The sequence below is a fragment of the Delphinapterus leucas genome, chromosome 12, assembly GCF_059928025.1.
Source record: "Delphinapterus leucas isolate spDelLeu-1000000601 "Yukka" chromosome 12, BTC_Dleu_Yukka2, whole genome shotgun sequence".
NCBI lineage: Eukaryota > Metazoa > Chordata > Mammalia > Artiodactyla > Monodontidae > Delphinapterus > Delphinapterus leucas.
This window is the reverse complement of record NC_143140.1, coordinates 34,577,055-34,600,091: the sequence shown is the minus strand read 5'-3', so window position 1 is coordinate 34,600,091 and position 23,037 is coordinate 34,577,055.

Sequence of the window (23,037 nt, the reverse complement as noted above, 5' to 3'; positions counted from 1 at the left end):
TTTAAACCACAATATTACTATATCAGAATGGTTACAATAAAAAATAGTGAAAACATCAAATGCTGGCGATGATGTAATGTTACTGGATTACTCATATATTGCTGGTGGGCATGTAAACTGTCACAGCCACTCCAGAAAACAGTCTGGCAGTTTCTCATAAACTATCATTGGGCTTTTATCTCAGAGAAACAAGAACTTTATGTTCACACAAAATCTATGCATACATGTTCATAGCAGCTTTATTAATAAATAGCCAGAAACTGAAATTAACCCAGATGTCCATCAAATGTGTAAATGGTTAAAAAAACTGTGGCAACCCATATTTTGTAAGATTACTCTGTAGTATACAGGAATGGACTATTGATACGGAATAAATCTCCAGGGAATTGCACTGAGTGAAAAAAATTAATCTAGAAGCGTACATACGGTATGGTTTATTTTATAAAATATTCTTGCTACAAAAATATTATGGAAATGGAGAACAGATTAATGGTTGCCAGGGTTCAGGAACAGGAAATGTGGAGGAGTAGCAGTGTGGCTATAAAACGGCAACAGAAGGGATTCTGTGATGATCAAATGTCCTGATTCTTGACTGCATAAATGTCAATATCCTGGTTGTACAAAATTTATATTGTATTGCAAGACATTACCACTGGAGGAAACTGGGTAAGGTATACAAGTGCTATCACTGTAGTATTCCTTACAAGTGCATGTGGATCTACAAAAAATCTTTCAAAATAAACCTTTAGAAAAAGGACCCACGAGAGACATGTCAATAATTATTTTCCTTGAGGAAATCAAATTCAGAGAGTGAGATTACTTTTCTGAAGTCATGCAGCTGATCTATATTAGAATTGGGGCTAACACGTAGGCTTTCTTAGATATGGTCCAGCATTCTTTTCTCTCAAACAGTCCATGCCAACACGGATTCCTTGTAAGGCAAGGCCTAAAATTAAGGGCCAATATATGTGCTGACTAGACAAATAGGGGAAACCAGGAGAGCCACAGATGGCCTAGCCACAGGTTGTGGCTTGTGGCTCAACTTAAGGTCCCCTCAACAAGAAACCTACTTCTCAAACTGAAGAGAAGCAAGTGCAGGCCAGTTTTGGTTCCTTGCCAGCCTGCAGAAACATTCAAACAACCACCCATGGGAACTAGGGGACACCTAATCCTCTTGATACTACAGTGCCTGCCTTCCACAGCCCTAGCTGTACAACCCCTTCTAAAGTGCAACTCTGGGGTGGCCCTGTGTGGCCCTATATGCCTCTCCCCGCCTCCCTGCACTAGTTATAAAGTAAGCAGAGCAAATTACTATGATGAGATTGAATCACATCCATGGGCTTCCTAAAGAGTTTTGTTGTAATGCAATCATGTAAATAGGTGGAAAAGGTTTTAAGAATTAAGTTCATGATAGCCTTCACATGTCTGAGTCCTCTAGGAGATTTATACTATTGGAATTCAAATAAAAACATATTATCATCAATTCATGAAGCACAGAAAGATAGCTCTGGATAATTTCTGCTTGGGGGGTGGGGGGACCGCTTTAAAAAAAATCTAAAGTAACATAAAGAATATAATTTTGAGGTTGTACCCTGGACCATAAGTATTATTACAAAGAGGGTAATATTACAAAGATAAGTAGTTTAGTAATAGCCCTTGATTTACAATTTACAATAGCCTCTCAATAAAAATATTTTTCTGTTATGCAGGTTTTCTTTATATCATCTGGCTTATAACTCAAAACATGACCAAATATTAATGTCCTAAGGAAAGTATTAATCCATTTTTATTTAAAAATTAGATGATTGGTATGCAAACTGAGTGGAAATGCCTCAGAAAATATGTAGTATAAATGCTCTAAACGAACTCATAGTGACAGCCGTGTTAAAGTCATATGGTGTCTAGGTTTTCCAAATAACACTGAGTCTAATTCAATAGATTAAAACATTTAAGGTAGTTATGACCTATACTTTGCTTAGTTGACCAACTCACTTAAATGATAAGATATTTCTCAAGTTTAGGTTGATTAGAGTGAAATTCTATGGACTCCTGAGGTCTTCACTAGAAGTATCAAGGATGTTTACTTGTTTATATTTCTGGCCAGAAAATAAGTTTTATAGTTTAATGGCTACATGGTCATTTGCACAACAATTTGGAATGATTATATATGGAATTATATTCCCAAGCACCCAAATTCTGATATATTTGTGCTGGGAAAAAAAAATTAGAGGAAAACAATAAAAAGGAAGTAAGAAAAATGTTCTTACTTGATATATTGTTGGCAATTGTTAAGTGTCCAGGAATTATGCCTTAAAATTGCTTAGCAAATGGACCAATATACCTATCACATTAGCACAAAGAATAAAAAGAAATAACATAAAATTCCAAATCATAATTCAACACAAGAATCTTTATAAATGACTAAATGTCAATTTGGCATCTTCTGTTGATTGTGAGTGTCCTTTAAAGTATCAATTCTTATTGCATAATGAATATTTTGGCATTAAACTTGGCTAAATTTTAAAGTATTTTATATTTAAATTTACATAAACCATAATCTTAAACTTCCATGTGAATTGAAAACAAAAAGTTTGATGAAGTAAATAATTCATGGGATTAACAAGGAAAATTTAATTGTGTTTTGCAGGTTTTTCAAAACGTGATTACCCAGGTAGCAGAGTTAATCCAGAAGATTATATCCTTCAATATCTACTTGAGCCTTTGTATGGCAATAGGATTTTTATCCGGTTGATAGTGTCCCAGAATAAATACCACATTCTCCAGCCTTTTTCTCAGGCAGCAGTGGCACGAGACTAAGGAAACTTCTGACAATCTTCTTTACAAAAGAACTCGAGAGCCCTTTGCGCTTTTTTTACCCTGCCCTCTATCCTGTTGATTAGAATGTGGATGAAGTTACCGAAACTCCATCTTGAACCTTAAAGATGGAAGGCATACCCTAAGAATAATTTAGCACAAAATCAGAGGTAGCCTAGATTCCACATGACAGCTGACACTCAAAGACTCTCTATATCTGACTTATACAAAAGAAAGAAATGAATTTCTATTTTGTTTTCATTGCTACTTTTGAGAACTCTTTTGCTCATAACTGAATTTAGTCCTAACTAATTCAATGTATACCTAGAAAATCCTGTTGCTGTGGGGCAGGATGGAGGTGGGATGTTGTAGGTTTAAAATCTACATAACATAGACAAATTTAACCCTGATGGAAAGTTATATTTTTCATAATATATTCATTTAAAATATTTTAAAATCTTCTTATTCACAGTATCTATCTCTATACATTTAACAATTTAGTATTTATCATGACATTTTAACAAAAACATTGGCAGCAAAAAAAATACAACTCAGTTCTTTAAAAAAGTTTCTTTTCCTCTAATTAACATATTATATATAGTTGACATATTATATTTCATGGATAAAATTATAAATACTCCTTAATTATAAATATTACATATAGCTGACCATAGTCTCAAAATCTTCTTAATCTCTCAATATGTAAAAGATATTGTGATATGCACACTTAAAAATGCAAATGCATTTTCTCAACATTATTTAATCAGTCTGTAGTTATATATTTTTTCTATTTGGGTTGTTCTCTTGTATAATGTTATTTTGAGTTGGATAAATAGTGTTTCTACTCCATTCCACTTAAAGATGATAACTAGGCCCTTGGTGATGTTATTTGCTTGTAAAAGAAATTTAATCTTAGATTGATGGAATATAAATTTTAAGTATATAATTCTGCCTTTGTAACTTGTATTTGTTTTGGTGGAATATATTCATTCTATCATTTACGTTGCTTTTATAATTCTATATGCTAGTTATCAAAGAGAAAGATTTGTCCTGATTTGATCAGTGTGCTTATGACAGTTCATATGTTTTTTCTTACAGCTTTTTCTCAATTTATGAATATTCTATCTAAACAATACTTTATTTAGTGTTCTTATAACAAGTATTAAAAATAACTTTACTAGTATAGTAATAGAATCAAATTTTGTTTTATTCCTACTCAATCCTACCTTGACCCTCCATTAGGCAATGGCCTATAGTTAATCCCTAAATATTTTATAAATTATTATCAATTTTTTCAGATTGCTTACAATAAGAAGTCATAGCGTACATAACTAAATAGATCAGTAAGATTTGTTTTAATAATATAATGCCCACATAATGTCCACAGTACCCTGTAAACATACTCAATAGTTTCCCAAAACTTTTAGTTTAAAATTAATAAAGTATAAGACTGAATGGTAGTTCAAGTACATTATCTTTGCAGTAAAGCACAATATATTAGAAAAATATCTACATGGCTTTGAGATTGAAATTGATTTAATTTTCCAAATTCATGGATTCTAGGAAAGTTATGCATGAAAACGTTTCCCCCGCATCTTTTAATCACGTTTTTCATTATAAGCAAACTTATATGTACTTAATGTTAAAAATATTCAGTTAAAGAGTTCTGTAAGTTCTTCACACTCCCCTCACCTACTGCTGATTTCCAAAAATAACTACTTCCAACTGATTTAGCTATTTTTCTTAATTTTCCTTCATTTCTCTAAATAACAGTGTGTGCTTCTATGTGTTGATTGTTTAGTGGGAGGCATCATCTATTCACCTTACACAATGAAAGCTCACAGCCACCAACCAAAGTATTTACATTCACAAAATCCTACACATTGGTACCATTATTTAGAGTTTTTTTTATTAAATCGATACTCAGATAAGAAGAGTCTTCAACAATGCTATAAAGTTTGTGATTATTTTTGCTTTCTTGCACAATATTTTGTTTGCTTTGCTGTAAATAATTGCCTTGTAATTTTTTTTCCCTTAGTTTTCTATGTACTTATCACTAATTCAACACCAAACTCTTAGCTGACTTTGTAAATCTCTCCTCTATATGTTCCCAATGTCAAGTATCCTACCAATTTTACTTTCTTGATGAAATCTCTGCTAGACCTGCTCCAATCTGAACCCTTTTTATCTGGTGAACAATTGTCATCCTGGAATCTCCTTGCACCACTTTACTGAGCAGGCACACCATTAACATTTGACAGGCACAAGGCAAGAGAACAAACAGAGACACATTGTTCTATATCTCACCCCCTCGCTCTTCCAAGCCTGGTTCCAGGGAACAGACCCAACGAAGAAGCCAAGAAGCCATCCACACCCTGGGTCTCAGTGAAACACCATTTTAGGCAGGGAATTTCTTGCAGTATCCTACCTAGAGCATATTGGTTCTATGGGAAGATGCTGTGTGTTTCAGATTCAGTATTTTAGAACTTTGTTGAAGTCTACCTTCAACTGTGTCAGGTGTCCCAGAGTTAGAGATTTATTTTTTCTTCTCCAGTTTTCTTCTGGGATGAGAGAAGACCAGTCACCTATTTCTCAGAGTGAAAGAGGAGACCTAAGGTTCTGCTTCTTAAACACGTATTTATTCAGTACTATTTTAGACTTATCTTAAATCTTATTGTCAGAGATACTAGGTATCAACTATTCCATAGCCTTTAAGGGGTTTACAGTATACATATCTCTGAGTCTTGCATTTACACGATTGTCTTGGAAGAATAATGTAGTATTAGTAATTTTACCTTACACCACTTTCTCCCTGCTCCAACCATGGTGAACTTCTCCCAGTTCCTTAAACAGTGTTTTAAAATTTTCTTTCAGCTTTCACTTATGCATTTCTCTCTGCTTAGAGCTCTTTATCCACATATCATCCCTTCATTTACATACACTCAGTGATCCTTCCCAGGTTAAATATCACTTTCTTAGGTAAATCTTCCCGGGGCCCCCAGATCAATTAGGCCCTCTTATTCTATCTTCCATTACCTCCCTGACTCCTCTTTGGCAGCACTTGGCATACTTGTCATTCTGTACTTAATGATCTATAATGATTTGTTTATTGTTTCTCCTCCCCATAGACCATGTTACTATAAACTCAAGAACTGTGTTTGTTTTTTCAGACACAATCTTTCTAAATCTTAGCTCAGTGTTTGTATCAGTTTCTTGTGGCTGCTGTCACAAATTGTCACAGACTGGGTTGCTTGAAATGAGAGAAATCTATTCTCTCAGTTTTGGAGGCTAGAAGTCCAAAGTCCAGTAGGGGCATCTCCCTCTGGGGCCTCTTGGGGAGAACAAGTTCTTTGCCTTTTCTAGCTTCTGGTGGCTACACCAGCATTCTTGGGCTTATGAATGCATCCCTTCAATTTCTGCATCTATGGTCCTGTTGCCTCCTCATCTTCTGTCCCTCTAATCTCCCTCTATCTAACTTACATAGCAATACTAGTCATTGGATTTAAGACACACCAGGATAATCCATGATGATCTCCTCATCTTTGGATCCATAACTTAATTACATCTGCAAAGATTCTTTTTCTTTGCAAGGATCTTTGCAAGGATCTTTCTTTCCAAGGATCAGGACATGGACATACTTTTGGGGGGACTGCCATTCAACCCACTACAGTGCTTAATCTTAAATGTGTGGTACTGCATATTTGTGAGAGGTAGTCCAAGTGTTTTCAAAGTGTCAATAATTTTTTTTTCTTTTTTTTATTTTGCTGTGTTGGGTCTTCATTGCTGCATGCAGGCTTTCTCTAGTTGCAGCGAGTGGAGGCTACTCTTCATTGCAGGACATGGGCTTCTCATTGCAGTGGCTTCTCTTGTTGTGGATCACAGGCTCTTAGGTGTGCAGGCTTCAGTAGTTGCAGCACGTGGGCTCAGTAGTTGTGGCTTGCAGGATCTAGAGCGCAGGCTCAGTAGGTATGGCACACGGGCTTAGTTGCTCCACAGAATATGGGATCTGCCAAGACTAGGGATAGAACACATGTCCCCTGCATTGCAGGTAGATTCTTAACCACTGCACCACCAGGAAGTCCCTCAATAAATGTTTAGTTGTACTATATTTTTATTTTGAGAAGTATTAAGGATAAAGAGTCACCTTCAGTTGTTTGTGACTTGGGTTTCTTGACAGAATAGCTCACAACATGACAGCAAGTTTCCTTTAGAGCAAGAAACAGTGCAAGAGAGTGCCCAACAGATGTGGAAGTATATAAAATGAAAGCCAACCTACATACTCTATAATTATGCTACAAAGAAAAAAAATTGATCATGCAATTATAGCACTTGGTAGTAAATATCAAGGACTTTAATGCAATATATTGTCAGAAAATTTTGGAGACAATTTAACTGATGGGGTAATGTGATGATGGGGACAGATGATGTGGATACACATAGCTGTGTATCAAGGCTAAAGTGAACAGCAATGATAAAAATAAATTTCTTGAGAATGAAAGTTCTTCAGAATCACTGTGATTCAACATCCCTTACTTAACTAATTAAAATTCATAAATAGAGTTTGGTATTCTGACCAGGACTGAGCAACTAATCCAACATTTTAAATTGAAATTAGGAAATTTACAAATCTTTGAAGCAACACTATATTGTAAGTTCTGTTTTTTCCACATGTAGATTGGTAAATTACAAAATTAATTTGAGTTATTACAATATTTGATGAAAAAATGCTAGCTTCCTACCATAGGTAGGGTGAAGGCTAGTTTTTGGTGTCAACTTGACTAGGCTGTAGCACCCAGTTATCTAATCAGACATTAAGCTAGTATTACTATAAAGGTATTTTATAGGGCTTCCCTGGTGGCGCAGTTGTTGAGAGTCCGCCTGCCAATACAGGGGACACGGGTTTGTGTCCTGGTCCAGGAAGATCCCACATGCCGCAGAGTGGCTGGGCCCATGAGCCATGGCCGCTGAGCCTGCGCGTCCGGAGCCTGTGCTCCGCAACGGGAGAGGCGTACAACAAAAAAAAAATAAAAATAAAAATAAAGCTATTGTATAGATGGGATTAACATCTACAGTAAATTGACTTTAAGTAAGGGGAACTACACTCAATAAAATGGGTGGGCCTCATCAAGTCAGCTGAAGGCCTAAGAGCAAAATCTGAGGTTTCCTGAAGAAGAAATTATGCCCCAAGACCACAGCAGTAACTCTTACCTGAGTTTTTGGCCTGTCATCCTGTTCAATAGATTCTGGACATGCCAGTCCCCATAATCTTGTGAGCCAATTCCTTAAAATAAAATAAATCTATATCTATACACATATAGCTATAGCTATACAGATAGATCATATATATCAATACAGTTCTACCTATATTTATATCTATCTATATCTACATATCTCCTATTCTGTTTCTATATATTTTTTTAAACATTGTTTTTTATCCGTGGTGATTATGAAAAAAAATGTTAGGGATATTTGTCAGGAGCCTACAATGAGACAGTAATCACAGGACAGTTAAATTTGAACTTCTGATAAAAGTGAAAAGTCAAAGAAAATCATTAGCAAATTCTTGGTGAGACGGTGCCAAGCTTAAGCTCTGGAATCAGACAGTCTCTGTCCAAATTCGGGTCCTGCCATTTTAGGGGCTCTTGGGCAAGCTACTGACTTCTCAGAATTCCAGTTTCCCATTTGCATAATGACATTATTAATGATTCCTACTTCATGGAGTGTTGCAAAGATTTAATGAGGTCCTGGATAGAAAATGTTAGCACAATGTCTTCACTGTAGATAAATTTAGTGGTAATCATTATTTCTCAGTTTTAGAATAGGGAATTATGCCAACTGTAGGCACAAAGAGAAATAAAAGGATAAAAATCTGGTTAAAAATATCTAATGATACCTTAAGGAGAAAATATATGCCAGAAATTTGCATAAAACTCTTCTATTTCTAATTGATAAAGACATATCAATAGGAGAGGGAAAAAACTCTTCTGAAATTAAAAAAAATATATTCCCTAAATGAGAAAAACTTCAAAATCCAAATGGTCTGGCAAGTCAAGTGCAAAATAGAACTGAAGAAGCAAAAATGAATTTAAGAAGTACACTATAAAGAACTCTGAAGGCAATGATAAAAGACAAAGGGTCAAATAAAATATCAGAGGAACATTTGCTTTCAGCTTATTTTGTATTACAAGTATGTGTTTCTTGAGGCGCATAACAAACTTGTCAATAAAATAACATAAAGCTATGGTTTTCTCTTTAACAGCATTCATTCACTATTCTGACACAGTTAGCTATTATTTTCAGCAGTCACTGGGAACGTACCACGAGCATAAGTAGAGCATAGGCAGTCAAGAGTACAAGGGTAGGTGTGGGTGATGGTCTTGGCTTGTATGGAAGAAAAATGTATTCCCCTGAGAGTAAATTCCCCATAATTGACATAGCTCCCTGTAAGGGAACCCCGGGGGAAGAAGAGGTAAAAGCATTGTTCCTGACCTTGCTACCCATTTCCCACAAACATCACATGAGGCTACTGTTGCCACAGCCATTGGTGTGGAAATAAAGTGAAGTAATATCTAGATTGGTTATGCTAACGGCTTTCTCAGATTATAGTCATCTTCAAGGAATTATGGATTCAGTATTTGAGATTTGCAATTAAGTTCTGCAAAGGATTTTTCATTCATAAGTAATTTGAATGTAAAGTAAATGCCTTCTTTCACTTTTCTTTTAAATCGCCTCCATTTATCTGTTCTGCACATAAATTTCTCAGTATAATTGTTTAAATATCTTTGCAAGTCTATTTTTATATATTTATTTTTATAATGAAATATAACAAATTGTTTTATCATTATGGAGTCTTTTTCTATGCTGATTTCTGCTAATAAAAGCAGTCATAGGATGATTCTGTAAATTAACTTTAAATCAAAATTTAGTGGGGTTTTTCTTTGATTTATTTTTTGTTTTTTTGTTTGTTTTTAAAGGTTGCTGGTGCCAACCCCCAAAACTCTTCAATTTGGGCAGGTTTTACTAAGGAAAAAACAATAGTAACAACAAATAGCAGTTTGACACACAAAAAAGGAATATTATGACAAAGCTGCATGAGTCCATTAGAAAAATAATATTTTGCCTGAGCCTTTACAAAGTGTTAAGAGGATCTGCCATTATGCAGAGAAAACCCTGAATAATGTCTTAAAACACTGGAGATAATTTCAACCTGCTCAGGCTTCAGCACCCTTACCAAGTTGCTGCCACTTCCCACTCCACATACTCTCACCACACTTGGTTCCAATGCCCCATGACAGATGCTACCACGACCTCCTGTTACATATATATTTTTTCCTGTTACATATATATATATATATATATACACACATATATATACACACATATATATATACATATATATATATGTATATATATATGTGTGTATATATATATATACATAATATTTTGCTCATGTCCCTAACAGCTTTCCTTGTTAATCATTTCAAAGCAAAGAAATAACCCAGTAAGAGAATTCGAGTCACTTTAAGGACAATCTGAGTGTAGCATAGTGGCTGTCACTTGAATCCCAGCACATTCTCAAATCTTCATTACAGGGAGACAGAAGGCTTTACAGAAAAGCACCAAGCAAAATATGATAACATTTTATTAAACTAATTTTACTATTTGACTAAACTAATCCTGGAGACAAACAGCACTGTTTGAATCTCCTTCAAAATTGCATTATAAGCAGCAGAGATTTGTTTTCCCATTACACCAAACACACATTTTATCCAAGGCCAGAAGAACCCCAATTTTATCTTTCTTTTCTTTTCTATTGTCAGAGAAAATGGTAGAAATTAATGGCTTCTGGTATAAACTAATTTATGAATATATGCGTTTTGAAAAACTATGTAGGGGTCTGTCCTCCCATCATGAAGACAGTCTATATCCTTTAGAATTGCCTTGATTATTCCTCTGCTAATGGATTTGTACTATTCATCTATGGCTGTGACTCTTGCTGTGTAACAAACAAGCCCAAAATTCCAATGGCTTTTAAGAAGTAGCACTTACTTTTCTTTTACACAAGTCTGTGAGTTAGCATGGACAGCTCTGTTTAAGGCAGCAGGTCTATTTCAGAACAGCGCCATGTGTTTCTCATTCTGGGAGAAGCAGTTATGGGAGGCAAGCTTTTATCATGCTGAATGGCAGAAACACAAGTAGACAAGAAAAACCATGCAAGTACACTGAGGCTGCTTCTAATATTCTTCTGTCTATAGGGGTAAGAATGTATATTTTACTTATATTGTATAATAGCAAAAATGGAGAGTGATGAAAGAATTGTGGAAAAAGAAAACAATGCAATCTATTTCAGGGTTTTTCAAGTTGCACTCAGCTATTATAATGTTGACAAACTGCTAAATCATTCAACAAATAAATGATTTCTTCTAGGTTTTACATACAACATAATCTCTTGGTGTAAAAACATTTCCATTTGATAGGAACTTAATGAAACACAAGTATGACAACAGTGACTTTTAATAAAAGTAATATTCTACTTTGATGAAGAACTCTAAATTTTACATGAAGAGCTCTAAACACTTCCTTAAGCTCTCAGTCAATAATATGTAGTATATATTTTTATCTATATAAAAATACACTCAAATAATATTACAGACTAAAGTAGAAAGACTCCTAAAGTTTCAATAATTTCTTTGATATTTTGCTAAAAACAAAAATGTTATATATGCAGAGTTGTGGGATAGTGTGGTATTGTTTAGTGATAATATCATAATTGTTCATCACTTTGAAGAAAGTGGCTCACCAGTTGTGGAATTCTAGGTGTGCCAACAATAATCTATTCTGAAACGTCCAAACATATCATTCTATAATAAATTGTTAGTATATTTATTACAACCGATATGTTTTTTAATATGTGGCAGAACAATTCAAGGTGGAGAAATAAAAGCTAAATCCAAACATTTGAGGAGTGCAAGATGGCCGAGGAATTCAACCTGAGAAGAGCATCAAATTGCATAGGACTAAATATAAAAATACTGGTTAATGAATGGTGAAAAAGAAAAAAAAATATTTGGGGAGTTGCTATACGAAAATAATAATAATTATTATTATCATTATTATTATTATCATCTAAATCATGTAATCCTCTAGACTTCTCATTCCATAAACATCATCTTTTGGCTTCTAGTACCCAATTTTAGTGTTGGTGTGTGTGTGGTTTTTGGGGGGGCTGGGTTCCCCCACATCAATAAGCAATTCTCAGATGTCAGTAGGGTGTCAAAGAATTCAACTCAATTCTGATACCTATTTACAAGGAGATAGCATGAGATTCCACAGGTTATGGGTGCAGTCTTAGAAGACTGTCTCCCTCCCACCTTCACACACCAGTGGGAAGTCCAGGTTGTTACCTGTACTCCTGATCGCCCTGTAGTCTGGCTATAAATCAGAGGTTTCCACAATCCCCTCCTTGCATTTAATTAATTTGCTAGAGCAGTTCACGGAACTCAGGAAACTAGATTACCAATTTATTATAAAAGTATTAGAGCAGGCAGATAGCTAGATATGAGCAGAGTAAGGGGGGCAAGGAGCAGGTGGCAAGAAACCATACATCTTGTAAATAATAGGGGTCCTTGGGAAGACAAAGAAAGGTGGGAAAAGGCAGGAATATCTGGAATGTAACCTTTTGCTCATTATGCCCTCATTACAATTAAATTAGCCTTCAGATAGGAAGTACCCATCATGCACCAATGCTATGACATTTCTAATCAAGACCAAATAAGGACAAAAATCCCTCTTCCCCTTGGGAAGGTGGAGCTGGGATGAAAATCAGGAAATACCACCCAAAGCCCCTCCCTTCTCAATGAATATCCCACCCATTCATTTCTACACCCCATATAACAAGGTTACTAAAAGAATCTCAGGGCAGCTACTCAATTAAGTCTGCCCACTCTCCCCTTAAGAGTATACTATCACTTAATAAATCCCCATTTGCTTTCTTGACCTCCATGTTTCCTCTCTGAATTCTTTCTGTGATAGGCAAGAATCCATTCTCCGGTAACAAAAGGATACAACTCAGGAACCGCCAGATGAAGAGATGCATATAGCAAGGTATACAGGAAGGGGAGCAGAGCTTCCACGTCCTTTCTAGGTGCACCATTCTCCCCAAATATCCATGTGTTTACCAACCTGAAAGCTCTCTGAACTCTGTCTTATAGGGGGTTTATGGAGGCTTTATTACATAGGCATGATTGATTAAATCATTGGTTGTTTGTGTTTGAGCTCAATCTCCAGCCACCCTCCCCTCTCCAGAGGTCAGGGAGTGGGACTGAAAGTTTCAGCCTTCTAATCACAAGATTTTGTTCTCCTGGCAACCAGCCCCCATCCTTAGGTGGAACCCAAAGTCACCTCATTAACATAACAAAAATACCTTGGTTACTCTTGTCACTTAGGAAATTATAAGCTCTTTGCCAAAACTGGGGATAAAGACCAAATATGTATTTCTCATTATAAATTACAACATCACACATCTGATATCTATTTATGCTTGTACTTTATCATTAATTCCTTATCACTGAATTAAAAAATACATGCTTATCTTAGAAATTTTTATCCTAATTTCCTGGAAATGAGTTGTAGATCTGGGATGGTTAAAAAACTGCAGAAATAATACAAATAGAGAAAGTAATTTGGAAATTAATTTACTCCTTACAACAGGGTCCAACAAGAAAGAGAGAAAGTAATTTGGAAATTAACTTACTCCTTACAACAGGGTCCAACAAGAAAGAGAGTTTACAGATATTTAAAATGAAGGGATTTTAAGTGTGAAATACAATTCGTATTTTATGGCAAGGCAAGAAAAATTTAAACATAAAAGATTCTTCTCTGCCCTTTGGATTCCTCTCCCTAAACTGTGCATTGTGTATCTGCATTATGCATTAACCAAACCTTCCCCATCTCAAAAAACTTATATAACTGTGCCTCGACTTCTAATGGGCAAGACAGTTCTCAGAGCTTTCTGAGATGCTCTTCCTGGGTTACAATCTTCAAATTTGACTTGAATAAAATTTTCCATTTCTTTCTTAGATTGCCTGATTAATTTTTCATTGATGTAAGGAAGGGACGACTTATAGGTGTGTGAAGGGCAGCAAAAAAGGAGCAAACATGTAAGGTGAGGCAACTAGAAACCAGTTAGAGCAACAAGCCTTCCTGGCTGTTAGGAATGAAGGAACAAAGGGATGAAACAGTGCCGCTAGTGCCCAGTGAGAACTGGAAGCCTATGGGAGTGATCAGCCAGGTGAGATGTGGTCCTGCAAGAAGCAAACTGCTAAAAGAAATAGAAGGCAGAGAAGAAACCTTCTGACCTGTCTTATACCCCAATCTCCAAACTTCTGGTTTTTCCCATTGGTTAAACCTAACTAAAAGCCAGCTAGCAAGAAAGCCCTGGTGTTGCAGTGGACAGAGCTCAAACTCCCAGGGCACAAATCAGGAATGGAGAAGGATGAGGAATGAATCTGGAGAAGGGAAAATCCAGCATATACCTTCCTGTGCAAAAGTGATCACTGGAGTAGAGAGATAATAATGACTAAAGTCAGTGGTGACAATACAGAGAGCATACAGCCCTGCAAACTGAATTGACAATGACCAGCCTGCAAGAGCAAGGTGTAAAGCAGTGAAAGTGTCACTATTGATTCTCTATCAAGAAAACATACGTGACATCCTAGGGCACTATCAGAGGAAAGGAAAGCAAGTTGTGGTAATTCAACTGAGAGGACTCATTTACAAAGAATAAATCTGCCACCAAGGGGGTGAAACCTAGGGAAAATAACATAGTAATCTTAAAAACTATAAATTAAACCTACCTTAATTAATGAAAGATGCTGTAGTTGAATATACTGTCTACTGAAAAAAAATGCACAACCTGAAAGTTAAGAATTATGTTTTATTCAGAGGACTTTCTGAAGACATACGCTTGGAAGAGAGCCCTTCAGATGGTTCTGAGGTACTACTATTCCAAAAAGGTAAAGGAGAAAACAGGATATATAGGAGTTTTTGCAACAAAAACCAGGTAGTTGCAACATCAAAAGATTACTGTTAATTAAAGAAAACCAGACATCTCAAGTTAAAGAATTTTTCACTTTTCCATAAACAGGAAGATGTAAGAGTCTGCACTCATTGAAATCACTCCTTTGGCATGCACCTTAACTCTCTAGGGCCACTATCCTGCTTTTCTCCATCCTGATCTCCTCAGGGTGCACCGCTGGGGGCGGCCGCAGTGACTGATGGCTTGATGGCCGCAAGATTCTTTGTTTACTGATATGGCAACAATCCACAATATTGATATTTTTAAAGGCTCACAAAATGTTTTTCTAAAAGCAAATAATTCCTTAGTGCCTTTTAATCTTATCTAATACGTCTTGTATCACTATAGGTTAAGGGTTTTTACCATAAGCATTTTCCAAAGCTTTAATGAAGAATTCATTTTGTGTATGAACACCAAATATACATTTCTTTGCTCTAGTTTAAACATATATTATGGAATTTTGTATAACAATTTATACACTACAGATTTTATTTTCATATTTACAGCAGAGTGTGTAGTTTTGAGTCATTTTTCATCTTGTTCAGGAATTTGAGATTGGAGCTTCCTTTTTTATCTTCTGGAACTTTGCAGCATTAGAGAAAAATAACATATATGAACTTAAAAATATTCTGAATTACTCTTTACCCTGGAGTTGTATTTATTAACACACATTCCTTTTTAAATGTGATGATCTTTTTGTTAAATTGATGAAGGTAAAAATTATCATTTTCTCTTGAAGAATTTGAAACAGTATTCTGAGAAGAAGCAGTGGAATTTTTTTTTCCAAACATTATGTTTAATAGTAGATTGAAATCCCTTAAGCTTTTATATTATCTCATTGGAGTTGTTAAACTATGTCCTGAAGGCCAAGTCTTGCCCACTGTCTGTCTTTGTAACTAAAGTTTCATTGGAACATAACACGTTTACTCATTTATATGTTATTCATGGTGTTGGGCTGCATCCCTAAGACCTGTAAGGCCTGTACTTGCCCAGCTTCAAAAGAGAAAAAAGAGCTCTAAGTCAGCAACAGAGCTATCAATGATTTAATGGATAGGGAGAGTTTACATGTCTGAAGCAAGGTCCTGGAGCAATGCTGCACCATGTGCAGTGGATGGCAGGGGTCTTTGCTTCTAGGGGAAAGGGGAGATTGTGGTTATACAGGGAATTGAGGTCAGGTCGGCGCATGGGTTACCAGGGAAGCTAGCAGAGGGGCACGCCCCTCACAGCCCCTTTGATACAAAAAATCACTAGCTGGGGCCTGGGGCAAGGCTATAGGAAGGTCAGCCATGTGAGTAGGGTACAGGTAAAGCAAGCACTGGTTGAGCAAGTATTGTATGGAGAGCAAGAGAACAGCCACCCTGAGTGGCCTGACAATACACATGGCTTAGAGAAAAACAGCAGAATTAAGTTGTTGCAACAGAGATCTTATGGCCCACAAAGAAATTTTGTCCACCCCTAGCACGTAGTGATATCCTCCACTGATATTAAGAAAGCAATGCAAATGAAGCAACTGACAAAGGATTCATCTCCAAAATATACAGACAGCCCATGCTGCTCAATATAAAAAAAAAAACCCAATCTAAAAATGGGCAGAAGACCTAAACAGACATTTCTCCAAAGAAGATATACAGATTGCCAACAAACACATGAAAGGATGCTCAGCATCACTAATCATTAGAGAAATGCAAATCAAAACTACAATGAGGTATCATCCTATGCCAGTCAGAATGGCCATCATGAAAAATCTACAAACAGTAAATGCTGGAGAGGGTGTGGAGAAAAGGGAGCCCTCTTGCACTGCTGGTGGGAATGTAAATTGATACAGCCACTATGGAGAACAGTATGGTGGTTCCTTAAAAAACTAAAAACAGAGCTACCATATGACCCAGCAATCCCACTACTGAGCATATACCCTGAGAAAACCGCAATTCGAAAAGACACAAGCACCCCAATGTTCATTGCAGCACTATTTACAATAGCCAGGACAGGGAACCAACCTAAATGTCCATCAACAGATGAATGGATAAAAGACATGAGGTATATATATATACACTGGAATATTACTCAGCCATAAAAAGGAGCAAAATTGGGTCATTTGTAGAGATGTGGATGGACATAGACTCTGTCATATAGAGTGAAGTAAGTCAGAAAAAGAAAAAAAAACATTGTATATTAACGCATATATGTGGAATCTAGAAAAATGGTACAGATGTTCATATTTGCAGGACAGGAATAGAGACGCAGATGTAGAGAACGGGCCTGTGGACACGGGGGTGAAGAGGGCAGTGGGATGAATTGGGAGATTTAGATTGACATGTATGCACTGCCATGTGTAAAATATATAGCTAGTGGGAACCTGCTGTATAACACAGGGAGTTCAGCTTGGTGCTCTGTGATGACCTAGATGGACAGGGTGGGGGGTGGGAGGGAGGAGATATATGTATACATATAGCTGATTCACCTTACTGTACAGCAGAAACTAACACAACATTGTAAAGCAACTATACTCCAATAAAAAAAAAAAAGAAAGAAAGCAATATATTTTTGCCTGGCATACTTCTGATGTAGCAATAATGACATGTAATTCTAAAGTAGCTACTTGGTTGCAATTTTTCCACTGACAGATGGAATTTATTACACAAAAACCTTTTGGGAAAATAAAATCCTCTTATAAAACTATATTAGGCCAGCACAAATAGGCACTCCATGAATTTTTATTCCACTGAATGCAATTAACTACACATTGAAGAGCTGCTCTATAAATATATTTTTAGTATGAATGACATATTAAATCAATTAATTAATGTAGCTATAAAATCTGCCTTCATCCAATAAAGTCCCTTCATATTAGGCCCATATTTTTGGAGAATAATATACATTTAGCATTCTACTTCATGAAAGTCTCTAATTCTATGATTTAATATTAATAGATTTAAATATCTCTATAAAAATGTATAACCAATAATTCCTGAGGTAACACAAAGACCACGTTACAAGTCAGGCTGTTTCAGGCAAAGATTGAGAATCACACCCATGTTGTAGCTTCCCTTTTCTAGCAATATTTTAGAAATTATTGAACTCACTAAACCAAATAAAGAAATATATAAACACAATTTTGAAAATAAAAATAAGTACTGATTATCTACCAGAAACCATGAAGAGCCTCTGAAAGCAGGCAAGCAGACAGGATGGGATTCATGAAGAAAACCATAAGCAGAAAAGATTACTTGAGAGGGTGAGATAACTCGTAAGTGTGATGCATGGAGGTGGGGGTCTGAAAGGCAGGAGTGTGCCAAGAGGTCACTATCTAGGTCACTAGGGATGGAGGTCACTGAGCAAGAGCCTTCATCTACGAATGTGCTTCATACACTTGGGACAGGTGGCAACAGTGGTGTTTTTCTCTTCACTGTTAGTGGTAACAAGATGGTACCAGGTGGACCAGGAGGAACTGTGGCTTTCACATTCATAATGCTGGTTAGGGAAACACTCCACCCAACAAGACTGGATGTCCTGGGCTTCCCTGGTGGCGCAGTGATTGAGAGTCTGCCTGCCGATGCAGGGGACACGGGTTCATGCCCCGGTCCGGGAGGATCCCACATGCCGCGGAGTGGCTGGGCCTGTGAGCCATGGCCGCTGAGCCTGTGCGTCCGGAGCCTGTGTTCCGCAACGGGAGAGGCCACAACAGTGAGAGGCCCGCGTACCACAAAAAAAAAAAGACTGGATGTCCTTCAGTTGGTCTCTGTTTATGCAAGCAACCGTTCTAACTTCTGAAGCAAGTCCTGTCCAATCCAACATTTACATTCAAACTGTGCAAGCGGACTTAGCAAAGTCTAACAAGTAAACAAGCACAAACATTATACACTCATACACACACAGTGGCTATATACATGTGTGAATATATATGTATATAGATAATATAAAAGTATATATATTTATATAAATAATTGAGGAGAACCTACCACACAAAGGAAAGATATGACAATAAATAAACAGAAATAACTTATAACAAAAGTAGTAGTGGTAACTGACCAAACAAAAGAGAAATATAGGGGCAATATATTTAATACCCTCAGGGAGATGCATTAAGGTACAGAATACATACAAGGAATGAAACTGAGCAGGACGCTGCAGGGCCCTCCTGGGTGCAAAAGCCTTTCCATGTCCCTGATTTCTTTTTTGTAGGAAAAGGGCTTCAGCCTCCTAGGCCTTCCCTGAATTGCAAAGGGCAGACTCATACAGTTTGTGATTAAAACAATAGAGTTACAGGACTCCTAGTTCTTCCTGAAGGGATGTACATAACAATCTGCTACACATCTCTGAGTTCTTCTACAGGAACTAAGGCCCCCACCCAGGTGGCTGATGGTAACTACAAGCTGAGCACGAGCACGTGGACCCCAGGCTGGTTGGAATCAGAAGTCTGGTGACTGAGATTCCTGGAACACCACCCTGTTACCTCACCATCAACCAATCAAAAGAGAACCACACACCCTACATCCCTTACCCTCAATTTGTCTTAAAAAACTCTTCCCTGAAACCCATCAAGGAGTTTGGGCTTTTTGAGCACAATTCACCCACTGTCCTTGCTTGGCCTTTCAATAAACCTTTCTCTGCTCCAAACTCCAATGTTTTGGTTTGTTCAGCCTCTCCATGCATGGGACACACAAACTTGAGTTTTACACCATAATTCCAAAAGATAACATGGAAATTAAATTTTTGATCACTGAAATTAAAATAAACAATACAAAAGATAAAAGTAATCATAGACATGGCTGAAGAGGATACTTGTGATATAAGATATTATCTAAAAATTAGGAGAGCAAGAAATAAAGGTTAATTAAAGTAGAATATAGATCTAATGTTTCTTCCACCTTTTAAAAGAAATTCCGAAATGAATGACTAGACTAGATGACAGTAATCTTCAAAGAATTCATACAAAGTTTCCAAAAATAGGGGTTAAAAAAAACAACACAGATTTAAAGTGCCCAGTGAGGACTGACCCACTGAGTAAGAAAAATTAATGAGAATAAAATAACAACAACTGTTACTATCCAAAAGCATTGTTAAGGTTTAATAGACAGGGAAAAAAATTTAAGATTATCCACTAATCAATAAAAATGAGATTTATCTCAGATTTCCCATTGGCAAAACAAACTACTTTTACTAGTACAACTCTTACAGCTACTATTGTTAATAACAATAAAATGGAATAATATTTTTAAATCTCTAAGGAAATCAACATTACCACTAGGATTCTATAGCCAGTGCTTCCTTAGTATATAAAAGGCAATACAAGTATACTTTTAAACAACAACAGAAAATGGCATTAGACAATTTACTTCCTCAGATCTTCTATGAAAAAATTATTAGAGAATTTATCCCACTAAAATGGGCATGTAATCAAGAGAAAATGGTAAGCTAAGCAAGATGTTTGTATAGAAAAAGCAGAAGTTAGCACACTTATTGTCTAAATAAATATTAGATACACATTTATTAAAGAAAATATATAATGGTATAGAATAAAATCCCAAATAATGCCAACTTAGAAAGTGGTAGGGAAAACATATATCAGGAGAAAACTGAAAATATGAATAGTTAGTCATATATATATATATATATAATTTTTTTTTTTTTTTTTTTCGGTACGCGGGCCTCTCACTCTTGTGGCCTCTCCCGTTGTGGAGCGCAGGCTCTGGACACGCAGGCTCACGGGCCCAGCCGCTCCGCGGCATGTGGGATCTTCCCAGACCAGGGCGCGAACCCGTGCCCCCTGCATCGGCAGGCGGACTCTCAACCACTGCGCCACCAGGGAAGCCCAGTTAGTCATTTTTAATGTTCGCTCACTTTTCTGTTCAAATGTTACCTCTCTGCTATGTTTGTGCTTGATTGTCCTAAGACAGCACATTTTGTCATCCTATATCCCATTGCTCTGCTTATTAAAACTATTTCTGAAATAAGTATCACTGCCAGGAATTCCATATTTACTCATCAAGTAGTCTATTATTTGTCTCAGTCGAAAAGTATATCAGCTCCATTAGATCAGAAATTTTGTTTTGTTCACTGCTATAGAATGGGCCCTGAGAATATTAAATATAATGTAGGTACTCAATAGACATGTCTTAAATCAGTGAATAAATGATTGAGTAACCTTACATTCACACAATAAATACTAGGGAGCCAATAAAAAGAATGATATAGTTCTAAAATTATCAATATGGACTAATTTAAAAATGATACTAAGTGGAAAAACCAAGGAATACTAATTTAAATTGAATAATCTCACTTGTTCATTTTACTTTATGAGCTTAAATAAGACATTATAATGAAAACAGACCAGAAAATAGACCTTTAGATCCATTTTGTATACAAACAGAGAGACTGAGAAAGATAATATCAAAATCATAAGTATATTAAGTAAAAAGTAGAAACCTGACCATATTGGGTTTATTCAAAAGTTCAGGTATAGTTTAACACTTAAAAACATGTTATATGTAATGACACCTATTCTATAAATAGAGGAAAGGAAAAAGGCATAACACAATTATCCCAATAGACCACGAAACATGTATTCAATAAATTAAATTCAATAGGTTTTAAAAAGAAATATAAATTTTAATTAAATATTATAGTAAACTAAAAAGAGGACAAACCTTCTTACACAGAGAAAGTGTCTGCCAAAGTAAATAGCAAAGATAATATATGATATCTAAATGTTAGAAATACTTTTATAAGAAACAGACTAGATTCTGGTTCTCACACTGATATTAACTTTGTACAGGAAGTTGCAGCCAATGTAAATAAATAAATAAATGGAATTAGTGTTGAAAGGAAGAAATAAAATTCATTATTTCTAGATGATATGGTTGTACCCCTAACACATCCAGGTGAATCAAATGAGAGCCATAAAAATTGTGTCCTCATAATATCAGCTAACATTGATTGATTACATTAAATATGTCAAGTAGTATCAGAGGATCTTTACATGTATTACCTCATTTTATTTTAACTTTTAAATCTGACAACTTTTCAAAATAAATGCTATCATTATCTCCACTTTAAAAAGGAGGAAAATTATAATTAGTTTCTCCACTGTCATGTAGCTAGTAAGTGACAAAACAAGGCTTCAGTGTGGCTCTGAAGCCCATGGATTGAACCTCCAAGTTTTACTGCCTCTTCTAGTTCAGTCATGGCCAATTAAGGAATATATTAATAAGAAGTTCAATATCAATTGCAACTGCAAATTACAAAGTACTTAGGAATAAATCTCAGAAGAATCTGTGACATTTCAGAAGAAAATACTGAAACTTTTTATAAGCACAGTAATAAAAACATGAATAAATGATATATGATATAAACTGACATAAAGACAGAGAGAGTCAACAGTGTAAAAATGACAGACACTCCAAACTAATTCATAAATATAATCTAATCCCACTAAAATTCTAATACAATGATTATAAAACTTGTCAAACAAACTTTCAATTTCATCCAGCAAAGTTAACATGAAAGAAGAGTGAAGATAAACTTGAAAAAGCAGAACAAGAAATAGACCTTACCCTATAATGTATCAAATTACATAGGAAGTACTAATAAAATAGCAAGGTAATCAATAATAAATTATTAGATTAATAGAACAGCATTTACAAAGGATTCATGTGTTGGGAAAAATATTATGTATAAAAATGACTCCCAATTTGGAAGAAATTAATACCATCTACAATAGAGAATCTCATAATAAAAGGATCTAAACTTAAAAAAAAAGACAATAATATTGACTGCAAAATTAGTAAACACATCTGTGTACTTCTCTAGTTTCAGAAGAGAATATAGGAGAATATCTTTTACACCTTGAGAAAGAAAGCCATATTTAACCAAGACAAAAGTCATGAAGGAAAATATTAGTAAACCTTTTTCTATAAGCAAAGCATCATTATTAAAGTTAACATATAAGTAGACTAAAGGAAGAAAGTATTTGCTGCATACACATAAAAGGATTAATACTTAAAATTAATAATTTTAACAAATCAACAGCAGAAATTGAGAATGGGAGGTAGAAGTGACAAATAAATATATAAAAAAGTTGATCAATGTCATTATTATTAGAAAAACCCATATTAAAGACACAAAATACCTTTTTCATTCATCATATT